An 18,770-nucleotide genomic window follows, 5' to 3' on the forward strand; every position below is an offset into this window, starting at 1 on the left:
ACTAGGGGGCATGCGATGAAACTACAGTGTAGTAAATTTAAAACAAATTGGAGAAAAGTTTTCTTCACCCAACGCATAATTAAACTCTGGAATTTGTTGTCGGAGAAAGTGGTGAAGGCGGTTAGCTTAGCAGAGTTTAAAAAGGGGTTGGACGGTTTCCTAAAGGACAAGTCCATAAACCGCTACTAAACGGACTTGGAAAAATCCAAAATTCCAGGAATAACATGTATAGAATGTTTGTACATTTGGGAAGCTTGCCAGGTGCCCTTAGCCTGGATTGGCCGCTGTCATGGACAGGATGCTGGGCTCGATGAACCCTTGGTCTTTTCCCAGTGTGCCATTACTTATGTACTTATGTCTTTGTTTCCTCGCATCCATCGCATGTTGCAGATGTTTCCAGTCTTGAAGGCTTTCTTTTTGTCTCAAGAAAAGCCACCTGCTGTGATCCGAAATTTCTTTGAAAATGATCTGAGTGAGATTTACCTTTGGCATATGCATTCGCTGATGAATGTGTTCCATTCAGACATTGAAAAAATTGAACATGAAAGTAACTCACTACTGGGAGGTTATGAACTGCCTTAAATCTGTCCAGTCTGTTCTCACATGTCGAGCACAACAGAGTTTCATGTCACTAAAGGTGAAGGAGTTGTTAAAGAAGTTGCGTCAAAATGGACTGGATGACCACTGTGATGCATTTGTTCACAAGTAGCCTCGCTGTACACCACATGTTTGGAATATTTGGAAATGTGGACCGTGCCACTGGAGGAGTTCACTGCATTTGCATGGATGGCTTTCGCTAAAATTCCAAGCTGGGATGAAGTTCTTGCAACTGTGGCATATCTCAAAGAAAAGGAAATAGACACTGACGATAGCAAATGTTTTGATCATTTTGGTTTGACTCAAGAAATCAAGTTGCAGAACTGAAGATTTTGTAAAGTTATTGTCGCATGAGAAATGGGTGAAGTACTTCAACAGATGCAAGACTGAGGAATGTTTCTCAGAACTTCTTATCATTGCAGAGTTTTTCTTTGCGATTCCATCACATAATGCTAACACTGAACGAGATTTTCCTTAATGCAGAGCCAATGGACAAAGGAGAGAAACAAGCTTCTGGTTGAATCTGTAAAGGGAATTCTCTTTGTGCAGCACAACTTTAAGCATATGACATGCAAAAGACTTTCATATGTATATCAAGTGCAGAATATCCGCTCTTCTGATAAGTATTCTAGAGCTCAGACTCAGTCAAATTCAGAAACCTTTGAAAAGTAGATTGTCTACTGCTGCTGCAGTGTCATGAGCGAAGTTTTCACTGCATGTGGGTATCCTGGAAATCTGGCTGGGGAGCCTCCAGGACCACTGCATGCAAACTTTGCAAATCTTTCATGAATATTTATTGTGGGTATCCTGAAAATCTGGCTGGAATGCGGGTGCCTGCAGGAGTAAGGACCAGGTTTGGGGACCACTGCAATGGTCTGTTATACGGTACACGCAATACAGCTGCTTGTCAGCTTTTTGCAGTTTTGCTGCTTTTATAGTTGTAAGAGGTTTTACACTAGAGAGTTGCACGGGGACAGAAATCCAAACCATCCCCATTCATCCCCACAGGGAATATAACCCATCCCCGCAGGAATTTAATTGCTGTCGGCTCTCAGTCTCTCTCTGGGTTTGAGTTGCAGCACTGCAGGCAAGGAAGGAACGGAAGTTGGAACACTCTAGTGCACACATTTGAGAATTCTCTGATTCACTGGCACTGTGTGCTAAGACATCGCCACATGCACGCAGCAGTAGGTCAGGTGACATCTGATACTCGTGCCTATGTTAGAGCCGAGGTCTGCGCATCAGCCCGGGAGCAGAGAGGATTAATAGTAACATAGTAAATGACAACAGATAAAAACCGGATCGGTCCATCCAGTCTGCCCAATAGTCACAATCATTATCAATTCATGATTAAATCAACAATGAATGTGATATTATATACTTGATTATGGTCTTTCTGTGGCGTTTCTGGGACATAGACCATAGAAGTCCGCCTGCCCCTATCCTTATGTTCCAACTGCTGGAGTTGCCCTTGAAGCCCACTCCAACCTATTCACCTTCTCATTTGCAGGACACAGATCGTAAAAGTCTGTCCAGCACTGTCCTTGTGTTCTAGCCACTAAAGTTGCTGTCTAATCCTTTCCAGCCCATCCTAAACCAGATTGCCATATATGAGACACAGACCGTACAGGTCTCCCAGTATCGGCTCTAGTTCATCACACCACAGTCACCATCTAAGTGTCACGTGACACATTTAAAGTTTAGGTTTTTTATAACTTCCATTTTCTAATTAGAGATTCTCTGTGTTCATCCCATGCTTTTCTGAATTCTGTCACCATTTGTGTCTCTACCACCTCCTTAATGGAGACTTTCTGCATCTGTGCTGTTAAAGCGAGGAGGAGGAGGATACAGCACTCAAAGGAACTTGGTACTCGGTAGGTGAGAGGCTGGTGCAAGTGCAGCGTACACTTCCATGAGAACCCCACAAGAACTGCTTCCATCCCCACGGGAACCCCGCAGGAACTGCTTCTGTCCCCACGGGTTCCCCACAGACCTGCTTCCATCCCCGCGGGAATCCCGTTCCCGTGCAGGTCTCTGTTTTACACTTCATTTATTCCTGTGCGGTTGATATACTGTTGCATTCTTTTAAAGTCACCATTCCATGGTTGGTTAAATGGTGCCACAATTGTTATTTCTGTTTGGACTCATTGAACCCTGCGTTAAACATTACTGTTTGTTGTGCTTTTAGATGTCAATTAAAGCCGAACCCTTGTTTCCTCACTCACAAAGTAAAGGAAAGTTTACAGGTTACATGTCAAGTTGTCCCCACCATTTACATATGACCAAAAATGCACAAGTCTCTGGAGAACTCACCTGGCAGACCCATTATTTCTGGTAATGGGTCCATTTTAAAACCTTTATCCTGTTATGTTTCTGCTAGCAGGCTGGGGAGGGGTGGGAATGTCTCTGCTAGAGTAGCTGGGAGGGACTTACCTGCAATTGGTCAGCTCGAGGTGTAGCTGACGTCAGTATCCAGGGTCTATTTGTTACCTTCTAGCCCAGGGTACGGTGCTTTGGCGTTTGAGTTATGTGCTTGCCTTTAGCCTGTTAGATATCTGTGTTTGAGAGCTTGTGCTGTGGAGGAGGGGTATTCTGTGTTGCCCTTTCTCTCTCTCTTCTGTGTTCCCTTGCTGTGTGTCTGTGCTGGGTTTAGTTTCTCTTCATTTCCCTTCTCTGGATTTGAGAAACTGGCACAGCTTGACTGGATCCGGGTTCACCCAAACACTAGGTAGGCAGGGTGTCAATAGAAGCTTAAGCTTGGCAGGGAAGAGGACACAGGAGCTACATACAAGATTGGGAATGACAGCTACGCTTGCCAGAGGAAGGGTTAGACTGGAGCTACAGTAGCTAACAGATAGAAAGGAGAGAAATGGCTGCAGCATCAGCCGCAAACCAACCTCAGACAGGGAGCAGAGCCACTGAACAGAGTTAACAGAAAGGCAAGAAGCCCACAGAGAATAATATACACAGAAAGACTGGAGGCCCTCAGAGCAATAGACACAGAAGGGCTGGAAGCCCATAGAGCAATAGACACAGAAGGGCCGAAAGCCCACAGAGCAAATACCCTGAGCAGGAAAGCAAGAAGCCCACAGGTAAGTAGTAGACTAGGCAGAAAGCCTACAAGCAATAATACCCTGAGCCAGAAGGCAAGGCCCACAGGTGATAGTAACTAGCAAAGCAGAAGGGATGGAAGCCCACAAGAAAAGACAAGGAAAGCTAACTGTGCAAACAGCACACTAACCTCGGGACCTAAGGCACTGCGGAGGCATTGGCAATGCAAAGGCACTGAAGACTAGAACACCAGTTCCTTAAGAAGGCCCTGACAGATGAGGTCACCCCTTCAGGCCACAGGCATGGAGCATACAGAAGCCTAGAGAGACCTAACCCACACAGGTGTAGTCTAGTGAGGTAATTAGTGTCAGGCTGGAAGCAGCCAGCCCACCCAGCCTGAGACAGAGCTACCTCAGGAACAGCCCACTGAAGTACAGAGAGGCCCAATACACACAAGTGTAGAGAAGTGAAGCAATTAGAGCAGCCAGCCCACAGAGATAGAGATAGAGATAGAACTAACTCAGAAACAGTATACTGAAGCACAGAGAGGTTAAACCCACACAGGTGCAGTATACTGAGGCAATCAGCACCATGCTGGAAGTGGCCAGCACCCAGAGACAGAAACAGAGCCAACTCAGTAGACAGAAACCAGCACAGACACTGATTCCCAGAAATAGGGTAAGTCTGAGGGTGGTCACGACCACAGACGTGACATCACCAGTGGCTAACACAAGAGACCCTAATCTTAAATTCCAAATGGAATACAACACGGACAAAATCCATTTTTTGGATATTTCGGTTACAAAGAATGATTATTTTTTCAAGACCACCATTTATAGAAAACCAACAGACTGGAATACTTTCTTACATTAATCAAGTTATCATAATCCTAAACTCAAAAGCAATCTTCCTCTTTGCCAATGTCTCCGCCTCCGTCGTATTTGCTCGGACTTTGAAGAATTGAACCACCAAGCAAAAATCATGAGCAAAAGATTTTCTGCAAGAGGATATCTGTCGAGGCATATATCAAGTGGATACACCAAAGCTCTAGAAAAGGACCGTGGTGACTTATTACAACCTGTACACATCAAGAAGACATCGGACATTGTATGCACACTTAAGTATTCCTTTTTGGCCAAGCACATTTCTCAATTCATTCGTAAACATTGGCATATATTAGAAGGCTTGGAATGTTTCAAGAACAAAGAGTTGGTGATCGCATATTCTAGAAATAAGAACCTCAGAGAACATCTTGTCTCCTCAACATTACTGGGTTGACTACAGTATGGCATTTGGACACCGCAAATGTGGCCATTGCAGTGTGTGTAATCTGAGCTTAGAGACAACTGTCTTTATTCACTCTACCACCACAAAATCATATAGCTTGCAACACACTTCAGACTGCAATACATCTTCCGTCATTTATATCATCATATGCCCATGTCCACTGGTGTATGTGGGCAAAACAACAAGGGCTAAGACACTGTGATAAAGTCACCTCCAGGATAGTTGGGTTAAGGCAGCTTCAGTCTGTACTACAAGTCCCAGAAGGCATTGCAGGCAAGGAGCAAGGGGGTGAGATGGAAAACCCGGACTGGACTCCTAGCTGCAAGAAGGGAGGACATGGGTGTAAGCTAATAGGAGGTGTAGATTGGCTGCCACTAGGGGGAAAGAGAGATAGGAAACACTGTGTGCAGGAGCTCCTCATTAGGCTCATGCTCAGCTCAGCTGGTATGGGTGTGTAGAGAAGCTAATGAGTGGAGAATGATTGGTTGTGAAGGCAGAAGCCAGGGATTGATTAGGCAGATGGGAAGGAGTTGAGTTCAATTCAGGGAGAGCAGCAAGGAAGGTGAGAAGCAGTTGCAGGCTGAAAACCCTTGGGCAGAGAGGTCCCTAAAGTACTGAAGCAGGCTGAGATTCCTTGGGTGAGAGGAAGTCCCAAAAGTATTGAATTCATTGTGAAGCTGATGCAGGGGAAAACCCTTGGGTAGAAGGAGTCCCTAAAATATTGAACTCTCCTGAAGGTAAAGAGGATAGAAGGTAGAAAATGCTGCTGGGTGACTGAACTGTGATGATGCACTGAAAGTACTGTTTGAATTACTACTACTACTACTTAACATTTCTAGAGCGCTACTAGGGTTACGCAGCGCTGTACAATTTAACAAAGAGAGACAGTCCCTGCTCAAAGAGCTTACAATCTAATAGACAAGTGAACGGTCGGTCCGATAGGGGCAGTCAAATTGGGGCAGTCTGGATTCACTGAACGGTAAGGGTTAGGTGCCGAACGCAGCATTGAAGAGGTGGGCTTTAAGCAAAGACTTGAAGACAGGCAGGGAGGGGGCTTGGCGTAAGGGCTCAGGAAGGTTGTTCCAAGCATAGGGTGAGGCGAGGCAGAATGAGCAGAGCCTGGAGTTGGCGGTGGTGGAGAAGGGTACTGAGAGGAGGGATTTATCCTGTGAACGGAGGTTACGGGCGGGAACGTAAGGGGAGATGAAGTTGAAAGATAGTGAGGGGCAGCAGACTGAGTGCATTTGTAGGTAAGAAGGAGAAGCTTGAATTGAATGCGGTATCTGATCGGAAGCCAGTGAAGTGACTCGAGGAGAGGGGTGATATGAGTATATCGGTTCTGGCGGAATATGAGACGTGCAGCAGAGTTCTGAACAGATTGAAGGGGGGATAGATGGCTAAGTGGGAGGCCGGTGAGGAGTAAGTTGCAGTAGTCCAGGCGAAAGGTAATGAGAGCGTGGACGAGAGTTCGGGTGGTGTGTTCAGAGAGGAAAGGGCAAATTTTGCTGATGTTAAAGAGGAAGAAGCGACAGGTCTTGGCTTTCTGCTGGATATGTGCAGAGAAGGAGAGAGAGGAGTCAAAGATGACTCCGAGGTTGCGGGCAGATGAGACGGGGAGGATGAGGGTGTTATCAACTGAATTGAATTACTGTTTATTGTGCACTGGATAAAGAGCCCAGACGGAAGCCTGTAAGCCTGTATTGAATCCTGGTATGTGCTCTGCTGCTGTTGGAACTGTGTACTAGAAACCTGCATGGAATAAAAGTTCTTAAGATTGAAGTTACTGGTGGACATCTGTTTCTTCATTGTGCCGGGAGCCTGTGGCTGGAGGAGATTGTTCTATCCTTGGCTGCACAAGAGAGGCACCTGGTTACAACACGTATCATAGAACACAGGAGCTGCATCAACAGGAGAGTGGAATCCGTACTGTTGGTCCATCATTAGCAGATTGCCAATCGTTCAGCAACAGATTTGAAATTTCTTGTTTTTAAAACTTTTACAAAAAAATGGAGAGGAGGCAACCTTGACAAGTATATCCTCCTGGAAGAACAAAAACTTATTTTCGAATTACACACTTTAGCTCCTCGTTGGATCACCTCTGAAAACCTCAACTTACTCTTCCTATATAATAATTTTCACTCCAACATTCTGAGGCTGCCTGGAACCGTGGAAAAGGAAAGTGGAGCAGATAAGTGATGTAATTCCTGAAGTGCCACTATTGGCTGCTATGACATGCTGCAGGACCTTCAATAGACAGGAGTGGAACTGAACAAAGCAAGTCTATGGTAAGCAAGGAAGCCCATTGGTTAATCTCTGATTCCACTCCCCAAAGCAGCCGTCATTCCTATACACTCAAAAAAAAAAAAAAAAAAAGAAACCTAGGAGCTGCTTCTCATTGCTGTTTTTACAGCTTGTTTCCACTGGACAAAAGGAGGGGGGGGAGGGGGACCCTGCACCTGGGAAAAAAGGAGGAACGGATGGAGGGGGGACACCCCTGCAAATGGGAGACATACTGGGGGGGACGACCCTGGAACTGGGAGAAAGGGGGGACCCTGGCACATACTCTCATTCTCACACACTCGCACCCAGTCTCACTCTCTCTCTCTGTCACACACACACAGACTCACTCAAACATACACACTCCGAGGAAAACCTTGCTAGCGCCTGTTTCCTTTAAAACAGAAACGGGCCTTTTTTACTAGTTATCAATGAAACATGAATCCATATTCAGAATGACCCCATAATCCTTGACCTTTGTCCCCCAGGTTACAAAATTATTCATTGGACCAGAAAGGAAAAGAGAGGCGGAGGCCTGTCTCTAATTTATCGCTCCTATTTCACCATTGATACTATTGCTGAGTCCATAACACCCTAATTAGAAATTGCCGCAATCAGAATTCAAAGTACACTACTGGTCGATCAGTTAAATTGTATCTTATTCTACAGACCGCCCGGCAACTGGAATGATTGTCAATCTAAACTTATGGACTTTATTTCAAACATCTATGTATCCAATTCTAGGTGACATAAATCTGCATCTAGAAGACGTCAGGTCTACTAACACACGAGATTGCATGGATTTCCTCTACACTTGGGATCTCATACTGTAACCCTATGGGTTAAATTTTAAAAGATTACCTGGCTCATTCTGAATCTGGTGTGGAGACAGTGAGCAGTGCAGTTAAACTGAGTGTTCCGCATGCTGATGGAACTTTCAGGAGAGTGACAAAACGGCTCAGGCTGGCAATTGGGATGGAGCTGTATTGATGAGAAGATGTTACTAGGAAAAGACTGGAAGAAAGTTGATGCTGGAGATCATCACCTGAAAGAAAAGGCACCCACCGTTCAAGAGAGAGAGCAGCTAAGTGACTGAGACTATTTTAAAAAGAGCACATAAGAGAAAATAGTAAAGGAAACCTGAACAATAAGTGAGAGATAACTAAGGAAAAAAAGAGTAGCGTTACATGTTGAGATCCTTGAGGGTCTATGGAAATCTGAAAGACAGGAGAAAAGAAATGTTAAAGATTCTAGTGTTTTGTAAAATTGAATGTGCTTACATGATTTATGTACCTAATATTTATAGTTATCTGAAAATGCTCCCAATGTTTAAACCTGTAATTGAAATACATATGTTGAATGTGCAAGTTGGTAAAATTTAATTAACATTTAAATATAATACTAATAAAAAAAATATTTTCTTTTTATTGTTAAACTCCCTGGTTGGTGTTGAGTCATTTCGGGGAAACACTGTGACATATTTGGTACCATCATTGTAATACCTTGCTCTGCCACCAGGGGGTTTACAATACTACTGCAACTGTATCCTACCCATATCAAAGGGCATACACTAGACCTCTTCTCTCACAAACTATCCACTAATAACAACAAATTAATGACAGATTTTATGTGGTTTGAAATTCCATGGCCTGATCATCACAAATTAAACCTCTCATTAAATTGGCAGAAGAAGGGACTATGTTGTACACCAGTACAAAGAACCTACAGCACAAGGAGCCAAATCGACCCACTGGAATTTTGGCAACAGATATATGGCAATGAATGGAAGGCTCGGCCTGATTCCGCACATTACCTCTCTGACTGAGATGATAGATGTAGTAGCGTATTAGACGAAATTGCTCCCCTTAGTACGAGAATTTCACAAAGACTTAATGTTTTCCACTGGTTCAATGATGAACTTAAAAAACTCAAAACACTTACGAGAAAACTGGAATGAGAATGAAAAAAGTCTAAGGACAAGAATATGTTTAATGCATGGAAACACAAAGAAAATACAAATATACAATAAGACAAACTGACCTCACCAACGACTTGTACAGGGGCATCAACACCTCTTTTCTTCTATAGAGAGAGGTGTGACCAGCAGAAGAAAAGAGGTGTTGATGCCCCTGTACAAGTCGTTGGTGAGGCCCCACCTGGAGTATTGTGTTCAGTTTTGGAGGCCGTATCTTGCTAAGGATGTAAAAAGAATTGAAGCGGTGCAAAGAAAAGCTACAAGGATGGTATGGGATTTGCGTTACAAGACGTATGAGGAGAGACTTGCGGACCTGAACATGTATACCCTGGAGGAAAGGAGGAACAGGGGTGATATGCTACAGACATTCAAATATTTGAAAGGTATTAATCCGCAAATGAACCTTTTCCGGAGATGGGAAGGCGGTAGAACGAGAGGGCATGAAATGAGATTGAAGGGGGGCAGACTCAAGAAGAATGTCAGGATGTATTTTTTCACGGAGAGGGTGGTGGATGCTTGGAATGCCCTCCCGCGGGAGGAGGTGGAGATGAAAACGGTAACGGAATTCAAACATGCGTGGGATAAACAAAGGAATCCTGTGCAGAAGAAAGGGATCCTCAGGAGCTTAGCCTAGAATGGGTGGCAGAGCTGGTGGTTGGGAGGCGGGACTAGTGCTGGGCAGACTTATACGGTCTGTGCCGGGGCTGGTGGTTGGGCGGCGGGGATAGTGCTGGGCAGACTTATACAGTCTGTGCCAGAGCCGGTGGTGGGTGGCAGGGATAGTGCTGGGCAGACTTATACGGTCTGTGCCAGAGCCGGTGGTGGGTGGCAGGGATAGTGCTGGGCAGACTTATACGGTCTGTGCCAGAGCTGGTGGTTGGGAGGCGGGGATAGTGTTGGGCAGACTTATACGGTCTGTGCCAGAGCTGGTGGTTGGGAGGCGGGGATAGGGCTGGCCAGACTTATACGGTCTGTGCACTGAAGAGGACAGTACAAATAAAAAAAGTAGCACATATGAATTTATCTTCTTGGGCAGAGTGGATGGACTGTGCAGGTCTTTTTCTGCCCTCATCTACTATGTTACTATGTAAAAGATCCTATTACAAATCTAAAATAGGACTAGACTACAAAGCTCTGAAGAAATTATTCCATCTAGTAAGTACATTACTAGATACTTCTCAAATCACAGCAAACAATTCAGACATCCCTCCTGCAGATGAAATGGCCAACTACTTCAGGGAAAAAATAGTAAATTTACGTAATACACTTCCTCAACGCAACACTGATTTTGATAACTTCATCAATGGTATGAATCCAACCAAAAAAACTCCAAACAGCCCAGAATACCGCAGCCAGACTAATATTTGGAAAAACTAAATATGAAAGTGCAAAACCCCTAAGAGAGAAACTTCACTGGCTCCCACTCAAGGAATGCATTGCGTTCAAGATCTGCACGATTGTACACAAAATCATTCAAGCAGATGCCCCAATCTACATGCTAAACCTCGTGGACCTGCCTCCCAGAAATGCCATAAGATCAGCCCACAAATTTCTCAATCTGCACTTCCCCAGCTGTAAAGGACTGAAATACAAGCTGATACACACCACCACCTTCTCTTACATGAGCACGCAGTTGTGGAATGCATTACTTACAGCCCTAAAAACTATTGATGAAATAACTAACTTTCGCAAATCTCTGAAGACGTATTTCTTCAACAAGGCCTACAAAGATAACCCATAGCCTTACAAAACTACCTCACCAACCCATCCAGTTATTAAAGTCCACCTTCTATACTATCCTGCCTAACACCTTCCTTCTCTCTTCCCTTACTTAATCTCTGTACACTATCAATTTTATCTGATATCCTGGAATGACTATGTCATAACAAAACTCTGTAAGCCACATTGAGCCTGCAAATAGGTGGGAAAATGTGGGATACAAATGCAATGAATAAATAATAAATAAATGAAGAATATCCAGCTGACCGCTACTGGTCTAAATTTGCACAGATCACTGTTGAAGTTGTCACCAAAGCTATTCAGAAATTCTCCAATAAACACTGTAAATTGGATGCCTCTCCCAGCTACCTACTTAAATCTGTACCCAAAAGCTTCATTGAAGACCTTACATCTTACATAAATTACATGCTCCAACAAGACCTCTTCCCCGAGGATCATGGCATTTTACTCACCCCAGTACCTAAAGACATAAAGAAAAAAAACGAACGACCTTACTAATTATCGTCCTGTTGCATCCATTCCACTAGTAGTTAAATTGATGGAGAGTATGGTGTCCAAACAACTAATGGATTACATGGACAAATTCTCATTACTGCATGAATCACAGTCAGGATTCCACCCCTTACACAGTATGGAAACTGTACTAGTCACTCTTCTAGCTAAATTCAAACATGAAATTGCAATAGGTAAAAGTGTTTTCCTCCTCCAATTCGACATGTCGAGCGCATTTGATATGATAAACCACAGTATACTCTTATGTTTACTTGATCACCTCGGGATTGGAGGTAAAGTAAGTGGATCAAGGGTTTCTTAACCAAAAGAACATACCAAGTTAAATCAAATGAAAATATTTCATCACCATGGAAGGCACCTTGTGGCGTACCCCAAGGTTCGCCATTATCACCAATTCTCTTCAATATAATGATGTCCCCATTGGCCAACTTTTTATCCAGACAAGAGCTTCCAATCGTTCATTTATGCTGATGTCACAATTTATATCCCCTTCAGACATGATCTCTCTGATATCTCCAATGACATCGCTCATTGCTTGAACGTCATGGATTTATGGGCTAACGCATTTCAATTGAAATTAAACACAGAAAATAACACATTGTCTTATCCTCTCATCAGCATACAAAAATTACAAGCCTACAACCCTAAACATCCCAGCTTATTCTCTCCCTATTTCTGATAGAATAAAACATCTTCTTTATACTGGCGTTAACTTGGCTCTCTAGTGTAAGATGGCTATCAATAATAACTCCTAATATTTTAAGGCTATGTGGAAACTTAAACGGATTTTCAGAAGGCGTTTGACAAAGTGCCACACGAAAGACTCCTGAAGAAATTGCAGAGTCATGGAATCGGAGGTAGGGTATTATTATGGATTAAGAACTGGTTGAAAGATAGGAAGCAGAGAGTAGGATTGCGTGGCCAGTATTCTCAGTGGAGGAGGGTAGTTAGTGGGGTCCCGCAGGGGTCTGTGCTGGGTCCGTTGCTTTTTAATGTATTTATAAATGACCTAGAGATGGGAATAACTAGTGAGGTAATTAAATTCGCCGATGACACAAAATTATTCAGGGTCGTCAAGTCGCAGGAGGAATGTGAACGATTACAGGAGGACCTTGCGAGACTGGGAGAATGGGCGTGCAAGTGGCAGATGAAGTTCAATGTTGACAAGTGCAAAGTGATGCATGTGGGTAAGAGGAACCCGAATTATAGCTACGTCTTGCAAGGTTCCGCGTTAGGAGTTACGGATCAAGAAAGGGATCTGGGTGTCGTCGTCGATGATACGCTGAAACCTTCTGCTCAGTGTGCTGCTGCGGCTAGGAAAGCGAATAGAATGTTGGGTGTTATTAGGAAGGGTATGGAGTCCAGGTGTGCGGATGTTATAATGCCGTTGTATCGCTCCATGGTGCGACCGCACCTGGAGTATTGTGTTCAGTACTGGTCTCCGTATCTCAAAAAAGATATAGTAGAATTGGAAAAGGTACAGCGAAGGGCGACGAAAATGATAGTGGGGATGGGACGACTTTCCTATGAAGAGAGGCTGAGAAGGCTAGGGCTTTTCAGCTTGGAGAAGAGACGGCTGAGGGGAGATATGATAGAAGTGTATAAAATAATGAGTGGAATGGATCGGGTGGATGTGAAGCGACTGTTCACGCTATCCAAAAATACTAGGACTAGAGGGCATGAGTTGAAGCTACAGTGTGGTAAATTTAAAACGAATCGGAGAAAATTTTTCTTCACCCAACGTGTAATTAGACTCTGGAATTCATTGCCGGAGAACGTGGTACGGGCGGTTAGCTTGACGGAGTTTAAAAAGGGGTTAGATAGATTCCTAAAGGACAAGTCCATAGACCGCTATTAAATGGACTGGAAAAATTCCTCATTTTTAGGTATAACTTGTATGGAATGTTTTTACGTTTGGGGAGCGTGCCAGGTGCCCTTGACCTGGATTGGCCACTGTCGGTGACAGGATGCTGGGCTAGATGGACCTTTGGTCTTTCCCAGTATGGCACTACTTATGTACTTATGTACTTATGTACTTTCTGAGGGATATATTCCGTAACTTGACACAATCAATGGTATTGAGCCCCACAGATTATTGCAATGGAATATATACAGGTTGTAAAGTACAGCTTTTGAAAAAAACTCCAAACCGCCCAAAACACAGCTGCCAGACTGATATTCAACAAAAAAAGATTTGATAGCGCTAAACCTCTTCAATTGAAACTACACTGGCTCCCTATCAAGGACCGCATTATTTTCAAATTTTGCTGTCTAGTCCACAAGATAATCTACGGTAAGCCCCAGGATATATGATTGATTTAATAGATCTCCCAGCCAGAAACAGAATCAGTTCATCATGCACTTATCTGAACCTTCACTATCCAAGCTGCATTGGACTCAGATACAAATCAACCTATGCATCCAAATTTTCTTTTTTAAGTATGCAAATGTGGAATGCATTACCAAAGAGCGTGAAAATGATGCACAACCATCTAAACTTCAAGCAAACTTTAAAGACCTGTTTTGCAAGGCCTACCCTACTGATTCTACTTAAATGCCTCAACTCTTCAATGTATCTATACATACATTGCAATTGACATTTTATTTCTTATTTCCTTGTCCCGTATTGTACCCAACTGCCCCTACCTTACCTGACCCTTTTCTAATTGTATTTGTTTACTACCTACCTTACTTGACGTTCACCATTACGGTATTTTGTAAGCCACATTGAGCCTGCTAATAAGTGGGAAAATGCGGGATACAAATGTTACAAATAAATAAATAAACAACAAAACTGATTGTCGGCCTTTTTTATAACTATCATACATCATTAATTTATTACATCTTAAAATTTTTATAAACACCATACATCATCAATTCAATACATCTTTCCAATTGAATGATGGTGGTTCTTTCAGCAACAATAATCCCATATAATGTCTGTCTTTATATTTTATGGTTTGTTGACAGTTAAGTCATACATGGTATCTTTTTATTAGTAAATGTTTTTAATTAGCTAATGCTTCTGAAGCATTTATTTTAAATATTACACCATGAACTAATCATGCGTTTGATTTTCTTTAAGTGGAGTTTTTCATCTTCTTTTATTTCACTGGCCTCACTACTCATTATCAATTTTTGTTTTATGTCACCTCATCTCTCTTACAAGTGTACATATATTTAAAAATTTCAGACATAACTCTACATCACTCATTTTTCAACTTCAACATTTAAACCCTTCCTCTTTTCACACATTGCAATACAGTTCAAGGTACTTTTTGTTTCATATTTGCTTTCTACCATGCCCTTCGAGTTTTACATCTTTTGGTTTGCATTTTATTCCACACCACATACCAGTTTGCTTTCCATATTTTAGATGTATACTATTTCCTTGGTGGGTTTTTGTCTTTTCACTGATTTTAATCTATGAGCTATAGCACCATATTGGCTCCTTGTCTTTACAGTTGGCAGTTTCTCGTCATTCTTTCACACTTTTTTATAATTTTTACATTTATTTTGTTAACTACATCACATCACTCACTCTTTTGCCCACGTGGTCATGAAGTATGTCCTACAGTTTTACTTAGTCTATAGGACCATTCTCCCACACGATTGCATATGTCATACATTAGCATATTTTTGAGAATTATTTCTTATTTTATGTCCACCTACATTTCTCTCACAGACCACCTTTTATCAAACCACATCAAGATAATAGACATTTATTCATCCCTCTATTCACATAGGTCGCTAGTAGATTTTTATTTATTTATTTATTTTTTGTGTACGTAGTCACCAGTTTCTTATGCAAAACATATTTCTTTTGTAGTTACTTTTCAATGCATTGCCTTTACGTATGTATTAATACCTTTTACACTTTTTATGATTGGCATATATCATAAAATACAACATTTTATTGTTATTCATTCATACAAGTTATAATTGTTATGTTATTATTATTCTTCCATTGTTTTTTCATATTGCAACATACAAATGTATTATTGTTTTTAGACTCCTGATGCAGGCCCAGTGGCCGAAACATAACATTGTGTCGAGTCCTTCGTTCTCCGGTCTCTGATTGCTGTGGTTAAAGTCCCGCTTTTGTTTGCCTTTTTTTGAGTGCTTTCCCTTGGGACTTTTTTTTTTTTGATTTATAGAAGTTTTTATTGAATAATGGTGTTACAGAACACTTAAGCAAGAACATTATGCAAGTCAACTCAACACACATTTAAACAAATATCAAATTTTTCACTTTTTACACAAAAAATAAGGTCCTGTAGCCATTATAATTGAATTATATTGACACTTCAAAAATTTTTAATTTTCTTATTGAATATCTATCCCCCTAACCCAAAAGAAACCTCCCTCTTACCCCCTATCCCTCCCTCCCTCATCCCTCGTCTCTCTTTCACTCTTATACCCTCCATCAAGCACATACTTTCAAAAAGGATTTCCAAACTTTTTCCCATTTGGGCAAGGAATGGCGCTTGACAGCTGTCAACCTCTCCATATCACAAATATATCTTACTTTCGTAATCCAAGACACCAGTGAGGGAACCCGCTCCACCTTCCACTGTTGAGCCAAATTCATTCGAGCAGCATGCAAGGAGCCCCTCACAAGTGCCCACTGACTAGCCGTAAGACCATCAGGCCTCCGACCCAGAATGAAAATCGAAGGATGCCACTGTACAGCTCTTCCCGTCCAGGCCTGAAGTCGGGATCGCACGCTCTTCCAGTAAGCCTGCGCCTTTGGACAGGTCCACCAAATGTGTCCCATAGTTCCCACGCCTCCACACTTTCTCCAACAATCTTTCGAGACATGTGCAAACATATGGTGTAATCTCTGTGGAGTGAGGTACCATCTATAAAATACTTTAATGGCATTTTCCTTCACAGCTACTGCCCGGGAGGATCTCAAAATCGTCCTCTCCAACCTGAGCCAGTCTTGCTCCGGCATATTAAAACTAAGTTCCTGTTCCCACCTCTGTCTGTGCAGTGTATATGGCTTAATTCGTGTCCCGAAAAATTCATACAGGTAAGTAATCATACCCCGCGTGGTCCGTGTCTGTACACATATCTCTTCCAGGGGGTGTGTTTCTCTTTTCATACATTCTACATAATTAGGTCCCTGCAAAAAGTGTTGTATTTGTAGGTATGCGTATCTGTCATCAAGCCTAAGTCCGTAATCTTCTACCAGTCTGTCGAATGGTATTATGTCTGTACCTACATGCAGTTGCCCACACAATTCCAACCCCAGTGTAGCCCATCGTCGAAATGTAGTGCTCCCCAATCCCGGCTCGAACCTCGGGTTGTCAACTATGGGTGTCAACCCAGACACTAAGGGCTGGCGCTCCCCAAACATACAATCCCAGTAATGGAATGTGGCTTGAACCGTTGGTGGAAATTTATCCACCTGCCCTCTATGTTTACCAGGTAGCCACATTAAATGCCCTAAGGCACGAGACCCAACCAATGTTTGTTCTATGCTCACCCATATTTTGTGGTCTTCCTTACGGAACCATTCCACCGCTGCCCTCGACTGCGCTGCGCAATAATATCCAAATAGGTTGGGAACTCCCAAACCCCCCTCCCTCTTACTTTTATATAAAAAGGCTCTAGGTAAACGTGGTCTTTTATTATTCCAGATAAATCGGACCAAACTGTCCTGGAGCCCAGACAAAAAATGTCTCGGCAATCTGAGAGGGAGTACCTGAAATAAATATAGCAACCGAGGTAAAATATTCATTTTAAGTGCTGCTTCCCTTGGGACTTTTGAGTTATCCACAGTTGCAGATTCTCTTGGAGAGTGATGAGGATAAAGGAATGTGCAAAACAATTACTTCTCGTGGGTGTTCACGGATGAAAACCCTGGAGAAGGCGCGTGGTTGGCTGCCAAGGGAACATCTGGGAATGGAGTGGATACTGCACCGTTTACAAAAGAAAGTTTATAATCTGAGTAGCCGCATTGAGCCTGCCATGAGTGGGAAAGCGCGGGGTACAAATGTAACAAAAAAAAAAGGTGGAAGGTGGAAAAAGCTATGTGGCCGGATAGGATACATCCCAGGATACTGAGGGAGCTCAGAGAGGTCCTGCCGGGACCTCGCAAAGATTTATTTAATAGATCTCTAGAGAAGGGAGAGGTTCCGCGAGATTGGAGATGAGCGGATGTGGTCCCTCTTCACAAAGTAGAGACAGGGAAGAAGTGGGAAACTACAGACCAGTAAGTCGCACATCAGTAGTAGGAAAAATAATGGAGTCGCTGCTGAAAGAAAGGATAGTTAACTTTCTAGAAGCCAACGGGCTACAGGACCCGAGGCAACGTGGCTTTACCAAAGGAAAATCCTGCTAAACGAATCTTATTGACTGCAGCTATTTTGAGCGATTACTATGTCCTCCTGATGATGCCTTCACATGCGAAACATGGACCATGTAGGGGATAAAACCTTTCTTCACAAGAGGTGTTTTCCACAATCTAATTCAATCAATGGTATTAAGCCACGTTGATTACTGCAATGGAATCTATGCAGGATGTAAGGAACAACTCACAAGGAAACTCCAAACGGCACAAAACACAGCAGCCAGATTGATATTTGGTAAGACACGATTCCAAAGTGCCACACCACTCCGTGAACAATTGCACTGGCTTCCTATCAAAGAACGCATCTCTTTCAAAATATGCACCTTAGTCCATAAGATTATCTATGGAGTAGTCCCAGATTACATGATTGACCTAGTCAATCTCTCAATCAGAAATAGTACCAGTTCGTCACGGTCTTACCTGAATCTCCATTACCCAAATTGCAAAGGACTAAAATACAAGACAACCCATGCGTCCAACTTCTCTTACATAGGCACGCGCCTGTGGAACGCATTGCCACAACTGGTGAAAACAACTTATGATTACCTAAAATTCAGAAAGTCATTAAAGAATCACCTATTCGGAAGGGCATATCCGAAAGACCCAACTTAAATAACTCAACCCTGCAACACCTCACTATTAAAGATCATATTGGACATTAATGAACTCTTTTACCTCAACCCAACTTGATCGAATCTTATCTTCCCTATCCCAATACAACATATCTTCCCTATCCCAATACAACCGGATTTGGCGAATGCCTTCACGGTATTATCTAAGCCACATTGAGCCTGCAAATATGTGGGGAAATGTGGGATACAAATGTAACAAATAATAAATAATAATAAAGTTTGCTGAAAATATGAACTGTGCACTCAAATGCTGAAATTGAGCTTTTAGGAACATTTTGTATTTTGACCTTTTGGATTTTTTGTTGCACTGATTCAACAAGCATCAGAAAAAGCATTACAC

Source organism: Microcaecilia unicolor, chromosome 2 (assembly GCF_901765095.1).
Source record: "Microcaecilia unicolor chromosome 2, aMicUni1.1, whole genome shotgun sequence".
NCBI classification, from domain to species: Eukaryota; Metazoa; Chordata; class Amphibia; order Gymnophiona; family Siphonopidae; genus Microcaecilia; species Microcaecilia unicolor.